This window comes from Palaemon carinicauda, chromosome 11, assembly GCF_036898095.1.
Source record: "Palaemon carinicauda isolate YSFRI2023 chromosome 11, ASM3689809v2, whole genome shotgun sequence".
Taxonomy (NCBI): Eukaryota; Metazoa; Arthropoda; class Malacostraca; order Decapoda; family Palaemonidae; genus Palaemon; species Palaemon carinicauda.
The window spans coordinates 97,599,500-97,607,095 of record NC_090735.1 but is presented as its reverse complement, the minus strand read 5'-3'; positions in this window follow the sequence as shown (position 1 = coordinate 97,607,095).

The window sequence follows — 7,596 nt, the reverse complement described above, 5'->3', positions numbered from 1 at the left end:
CGAATTGGGGAATAGATTTTTCGTGACTTTTATTAAAAATGTCTTAGATGCTTTTACTTTTTTGGATTATTACTTCAACCTACCTCATATTTTATCAACTGTTTTCCACCTTATTGTCCAGCCTTTCTTTCCTTTTTCATTGTCTAGGTAATTGGGAAAAGATGCCATAGCTAGGATTGGAGTTATATTCAAAACCAATTGTAGGAGCTGTAGTGGCTTTGCCAACTACCATAGAAATATCAATATTCCCATATTAATAGGGACCGTCTCTTCGGTAAACCCCTCTGATGTTGCAGCACTTTGATGCAATGGAAGGGCTGGAGAGTTTTAATGATGGGCTGGGCAATGGCGGTCGGGTGATTTATCCACCCTAGCAGGTTCAACCATATCACTAAGGTCAGATGTGAGCAACCATACCAAGATTGAATCCCTATAACACTTCTTATTTAGTTTTTCTCTTGCTCTATAGGGATATATATATATATATATATATATATATATATATATATATATATATATATATATATATATACTGTATTTATGTGTGTTATTTCTGTATTTTCTTATCTTTTTATATTGTATCTTAAATGGAGAAGATATTTCCACATTATTACTGGCTGCATAGTTTCAGAATCCTGAAAACTTCTCATCTCCATCCTTAAGTTTTTGAAAATATAACCGTCCTGAGAACTCTATTCCTGCAGCCCCACCAGTTACAAATATGAAGTCTTCCAATGTGATAACTTACTCCCCATCCCTTCACCTTTTCAATGTTATCATTGCCAAATTTATGGCCATTTATGTAAAAAATGTGAAGAAAAAATATATGATAAGCTGGCTATTTTTGCCAACTGGGGAAAAAATAGTCAGAATATTTAAAGAAAATTCCTGTTTCATTCATTCTGGGGAAACACACCCAGCAACATCTAAAAGTTGTTAAATTTATTTTTCCAAGTAAAATTCATGCCATTAGAATTATGGAAAGTGTTACTTTTAAAGAGATAGTAGGATAGTCAGGGCACCAGCCGCCCATTGAGATTCTACCGCTAGAGAGTTTTAGGGTCCTTTGATTGGTCAGACAGTACTACACTGGATCCTTCTCTGGTTACGGTTCTTTCCTTTGCCTACACATACACCGAATAGTCTGGTCTATTCCTTACAGATTCTCTTCTGTCCTCATACACCTGACAACACTGAGATCACCAAACAATTCTTCTTCACCCAAGGGTCAACTATTGCAATGTAATTTTTCAGTGGCTACTTTCGTCTTGGTAAGGGTAGAAGAGAATCTTTAGCTGTGGTAAGTAGCTCTTCTAGGAGAAGGACACTCCAAAATCAAATCTTTGTTCTCTAGTCTTCGGCCGCGCCATAGCCTCTGTACCATGGTCTTTCACTGTCTGGGATTAGAGTTCTCTTACTTGGGGGTACACTCGGGCACACTATTCCATCTAATTTCTCTTCCTCTTTTTTTGTGAAAGTATTTATAGTTTATATAGGAAATATTTATTTTAATGTTGTTATTGTTCTTAAAATATTTTATTTTTCCTTGTTTCCTTTCCTCACTGGTCTATTTTCCCTGTTGGGGCCCCAGGGCTTATAGCATCCTGCTTTTCCAACTAGGGTTGTAGCTTAACAATTAACAATGATAATAATGACAGAGATCCTGAAAAGGAACATAAGGCCTTGGCAATGAATTTCATGGGTTTCTGAAGAAAAAAATTGCCCAAGTGCACTGATGAGAATAGTATCCACAGTTCCAACAATAAGAAAGATGTAAAAGTAGCCATACAAGGTCAAAGTCCTATTCCAAATTTATATCACAAAAATGTAGAGAAATCAAAACATACCTAAGGAACAGAAACATTAAAAAACCATTGTGACTGCATGAAAGTTCATTATATCTGCTTGAATAGCAGGAATAGAATTAATCCGAAACAGTCTGGATCATTAGGAAAAGTAATTCCAGTTAAAAGTATTGTAAATATTGACTCAAACACATCATCAGACAATACCAACATTAAGAAGAGTATGTTAGCTGAAACTGTCAATCATCTTAAAGAGAATGAGAGGATAAAAAGAACTCCGGAAGGGAGACCACAAAGAAATATTGATGAAGACAAAGTTGATAACTTTTACCTTAAGAAATGCCCCAAGGATGAAGATTAAATAAAAAAATAAATCCTTGTTTGTCCTTATCGATGGTAAACTTACGATTCTTCAATGGCATTGCTTAATCAAAGAAAGTTTTGCAATCATGTTATCCTTCCAGAAAACATTGTAAGGCCAAAACAAATTATGTCCCATAGAATATTTATTTTATCATTATGAAGTCCATGAAGACAAAGGTAGACATGGTGGGAGTGCATTACTGCAAGATTAGGCTACAAACAAATCTATAAGCAGTAGAAGCACAATTGTATATAAACTAGCATACACCTTTTCCATATATCTGCCACCCAATCGAGTTGACCAAAAACATGAAGCAAATACATGATAATTTAATAGATCAGCTACCAAAGTCTTCTTCACGCTACAGTGAACCCTCGTTTATCGCGGTAGATAGGTTCCAGACCCGACCGCGATAGGTGAAAATCCGCGAAGTAGTGACACCATATTTACCTATTTATTTAACATGTATATTCAGACTTTTAAAACCTTCCCTTGTACGTAGTACTGTTAACAAACTACCCTTTAATGTACAGAACACTTAATGCATGTACTACAGCACCCTAAACTAAAACAGGCACAAATATTAAAGGCGATTTTATATCATGCGTTTCCTAAACACGCCAAAAAGCACGATAAAAAATGGCAACCAATGTTTTGGTTAGGTTTCTCTGATCATAATGAAGAAACAAACGCATTTAGTGTACACATCTGTGTATAGGTTAGTTTTTGCATTGATTATATTGATTATACAGTATGTTGATTTTGTTATTACCAATGTTTTACTTAATTTTTCTTAGGACTTCCAAATGAAATTTTCTTTATGACGCCGCCTGAAACGACAGCATCATAAAGTACGCTCTGTAAACAACCACGCTCAGTAAATAAAGAAGGCATTTAACGCGCATGATGAAAGTGATAAATAATGATATTTACAGTAAAAGCTTTTAGAAAATATGTTATTACAAATATTATTTACCGTATCTATATAAAATCATACAGTACATACTGTACGTAGCAAAGCAGGAAAACAATTTACGAGAGAGAGAGAGAGAGAAAGAGAGAGAGAGAGAGAGAGAGAGAGAGAGATTGTTTTACGTACGTAAATGTAAATTTTAAACAAAAAAAATATTACGTACGTAAATGTAAATTTTAAACAAAAAAAATATGATAGGTTACAACATGTATACTCTTCAGACTTTTAAAACCTTCTTTTTAACTTAATGCATACAGTACTAAACTAAAACAGGCACAAATATTAAAATGTTAGAATATTAAAGTAAAAAATAAAGATTGTTACTGTACTCACCACGAAAGAAGTTCAAGAAAAACTTGAATGATGATGGCTATGAATTTGCTGCACAGTAGAAATGATGATGATGAAGCTGATGATGTCTTCTACTGTGCAGCCAATGATAGTATTTTACGTCTCTTCAGACGGAGGTGTCTTTTCCTGGGACACCTCTTCAACTTCTTCCTGGAAAACTTCTTCAATTTCTTCCGAAGGCGTACTAGCAGGAGGAACTGGCTCTTTTTTGCGAGGCTGGAAGAACATTGTGATCGGAAGTTGCTGCCGCTGCTTCTTTTTTCGCTCTAAGAGCATCCTGTAGGGAGTCATGTATTCATCGATCTTGTTGCAGAATTGCATAGACCGAACCATATCCTCGTCGCACTCTTGCAACATTTTTTTCACCTCCTTTATATGGTTGCAGACCTTGGCAAGCCGTTCTAATGTTAAGCCCGTTTCTTCGACATTTTCTTGGGTCTCTTCCTGTGTTTCACTCTCTTCTTCACTGGCCGATTTCGTCAGGTCTTCTAGGTCTGCGTCAGTTAGCGGCTGGGAATGGCAGTCCAACAACTCGTCGACGTCTTCAGTCGTCATGTCGCCAAACCCGTCACCTCCAATTATGGCAGCCAACTGCACAGATTTGCGTATTGCAAAGTGTTGAATTTCAGACGGAGTAAATCCCTCGTCGTCGTAAACAATCTGGGGCCACAACTTCTTCCAGCTCGCATTCACGGTTGCAGGTTTCATTTCTTGCAGTGCCTTCTGAATGTTCTGCAGGCACGTGGCTATGGTGTACTGCCGCCAGTACGTCTTCAAATTAAAATCTTCATCTTCATCTTCTTGGGCAGCATCCACACATGCAACGAGGTCCGCCAAGGTATTCTTCGTGTAGAGGGCCTTGAACGCCCTGATAACCCCCTGGTCCATCGGTTGAATTAATGACGTGGTGTTGGGTGGCAGGAACTCAACCTGAACGCCCTCACGCGACAGGTCAGTTGCGTGTCCACCAGCGTTATCCATAAGGAGAAGGATCTTGAATGGCAAGCCCTTCTCTAAGAGATATTGACTGACTTGCGGGATGAAACACTGGTGGAACCAGTTGGAGGTCAGCATCTTCGTAATCCATGCTTTTGGATTATGCATCCAGTACATGGGAAGGAGATTCTTATTCTTATTTTTCAAAGCGCGAGGATTTTTCGACTTGTAAATAAGGCCAGGCTTTAGCAAAAATCCAGCAGCATTGCCACACATCACGAGGGTAATGCGATCCTTGAATGCTTTAAAGCCAGAGGCTTTGGCTTCTTCTTTGAACAGGAAAGTTCGCGACGGCATTCTCTTCCAAAACAAGCCGGTCTCATCCATATTAAACACTTGTTCCGGCTTGTATCCACCTTCGGCGATAATATTCTTGAACGTCTGGTTCACGTAAGTTTCAGCAGCGGCAGTGTCAGCGGAAGCAGCCTCGCCATTCAGGGAAACGCTTTTCAGGGCGAAGCGTTTCTGAAACTTCGCGAACCATCCTTTGCTGGCGGAAAAACGTTGTTTCTGAGGCTGGGAATCAGTGGATGTCCCTGGTTGAGGTTCATCTACATCATCATCTTCTTCAGCATGGTCGCCATCGTCGTCTTGAGGTTCCTTTGCCGCAAAATTCTCATACAAGCTCAAAGCCTTGGTTCGGATGGTGTTCGTATCCAAGGCTATGTTCTTCTTCCGGCAGTCGGCAATCCACACTGCTGAAGCACCTTCCATGCGTACAATCGTTTTATTACGCGTGGTAACGACTCGCTTCGCTGATCTGCTAAAGGTAATGGTAGCCGTCTTTCTAATGTTTGCCTCGTCCTTCTTGATATAGCGAACGGTGGATTCGTTGACTCCAAAATGGCGGGCTGCGGCCGCGTAACTTCTACCGTCTTTTAACATATCGAGAAGCGTCACCTTCTCAGCAATCGTCATCATCTTTCGGTGGCGTTTAGGCTCACTACCAGCCTTAGTAGAAGCAGAACGCTTGGGAGGCATTGTACAGTAGGGTTTAACAGAAAGTTCAACAAAAACTTCAACTTAAAACAGTCACGCACAGCACAAATTAAAGTCCACAATAACTCAACAACATCTACACAGCGATACGGCGGGAGACAAAGTGACCGTGAATTCGTAGATGCTACGGGTTGGAGATGCGGGCAAAACACCAATCACAGGCTAGATAACAAAACTTGGGTTCTGATTCGTCATCCATCAGCGCTTGAACCAATCACAACCCATCTTATATGCTACGTAGGTTACCAATTCAAAGTACAAGGTACCCTACGTATACTGTACAGTAATAATAATAATAATAACAATACTGTAATAAATAATGATAATAATAATAATGATAATAATAATGATGATAATAATAATAAGAATAATAACAATAATAATTTCAATAACAACAACAACAATAATAATAATAATAATAATAATAATAATACAGCTTTACGTACGCTATTTTACGCTTGTTTTGTTGTAGGATATGTCTCTCTCTCTCTCTCTCTCTCTCTCTCTCTCTCTCTCTCTCTCTCTCTCTCTCTCTCTCTCTCTCGTACGCTTATTCGAGATGTGATTTTTGCAACAAAGAATATTATTGGATGCAGTACTATGTACGTATACATACAAAAGATTCATGGAAAAGATGCACAGCCATTACATTTGTAGTACAGTAGTAGCCATCAGCAGCCTTACACCATTATAATATGGTATGACTGCATCTGATTTGCGTTTCATGTTCGATTTAATTTTACTACGTACTGTATACAGTACTGAATTATCGTATGATCACATTCTCTTTTCGTGTTTTATTTCTTTCTGTGCTGAATTATATGTCATATTTAATGCAATTAACAATCAGTAAGAGCAGATATTACTAATTACAGTATTAATGGAATTACAGGTAACGAAATATCGTTTGTTCCATAACCGAAATACAAACCACGCTATTTACATTGGGTTTACCTTTTAGCGCAGCTGAAATGGCGAGCCATCAGAATTTAACGAGGGTGTATTACCCCCGCGCTAGTTAGCGGGGGGGGGGGGGGGGGTAGGGGAGTGGTAGCTAGCTACCCCTCCCCCCCCCCCTCACACACCGGTGAAGCTCACTTTCATTTTTGGCTCGGACTGGGACAGACGTCTCTGTCTTTGTCCTCGCTTGGTAGCCATAGTTTGTTTTGTCTTTACTTAATCACTTACTTTTCTTTTACTTAATATATATGTAAACAGTTTTTCATGTTTTTATATATATTTGAGTATAGAAATTAGTAAGTTTCCTTTTCAGAGTTGTGTGTAGTGTACGATATCTCCGTGGAGCCCTCGGCAGTTAGGCCACCACGGTGTAATTTTATGGGTTGCGATCGAGTTTGACTTCGGTCTTTCTCTCTCTCTCTTGAGGTCGTTCACCCTTTTACTACGTTTACTACGCCTTTTGTAGCTTCCTTCCCATGTGGGGGGGTTGCTACGCCGTACGTTTTGTCTCAATTAGTTTATGAATCTAATTGTATTTGTTAATTTATCAGCTTTGTAGAACGATTCCTTTCAGGGTTTTCGTTCTTTCTTTAGTGTTCATTCATTTTTAAATTACATAATTACATAGTTTCATAATTATAATTGTTTTAAGTCTGTTTTGGTTACAGCTCTCCTTCCGTGAGTGTAAGTGGTTGTGAGGGCACCTGCCTGTTGTGTAATTCTTGTTTCCTTTCCCTCGGGATTCCTCTTCGGAGCCTTCCCGGGGGAATGAATGTGTACTAATGATTTTTGTTTTATTTTTTTACAGTTACCGATCTAGTTCATTTCTGTAATATGGCAACGGTGTGAGCTGTCTTGTTGAGGCCTGGGGATTCGGCTGTTGCTGCCTCCCCTTTGGATTTTCGTCAGGGGCGTGTCTCCTTCTACTGGAAGTACTCCCGTGACGATTGACAGCTCTCCAGTTTATTTTAGAACTCTCAGGAGGCTTGCTTCCTTGGGTGGGTAACTTTCCTTCCGAGGGAAGTTTTTCCTGTCCAGGCTTGAGTTTTTCCCCTTTTGGGGGAGTTCTTCTCTTGCCTTTTTTTCGTGCGACTATGCTCTTGGTGCTGAGCGGTCGTACCTGCAGTTTCGCTCAAGGGGCTGGGCAA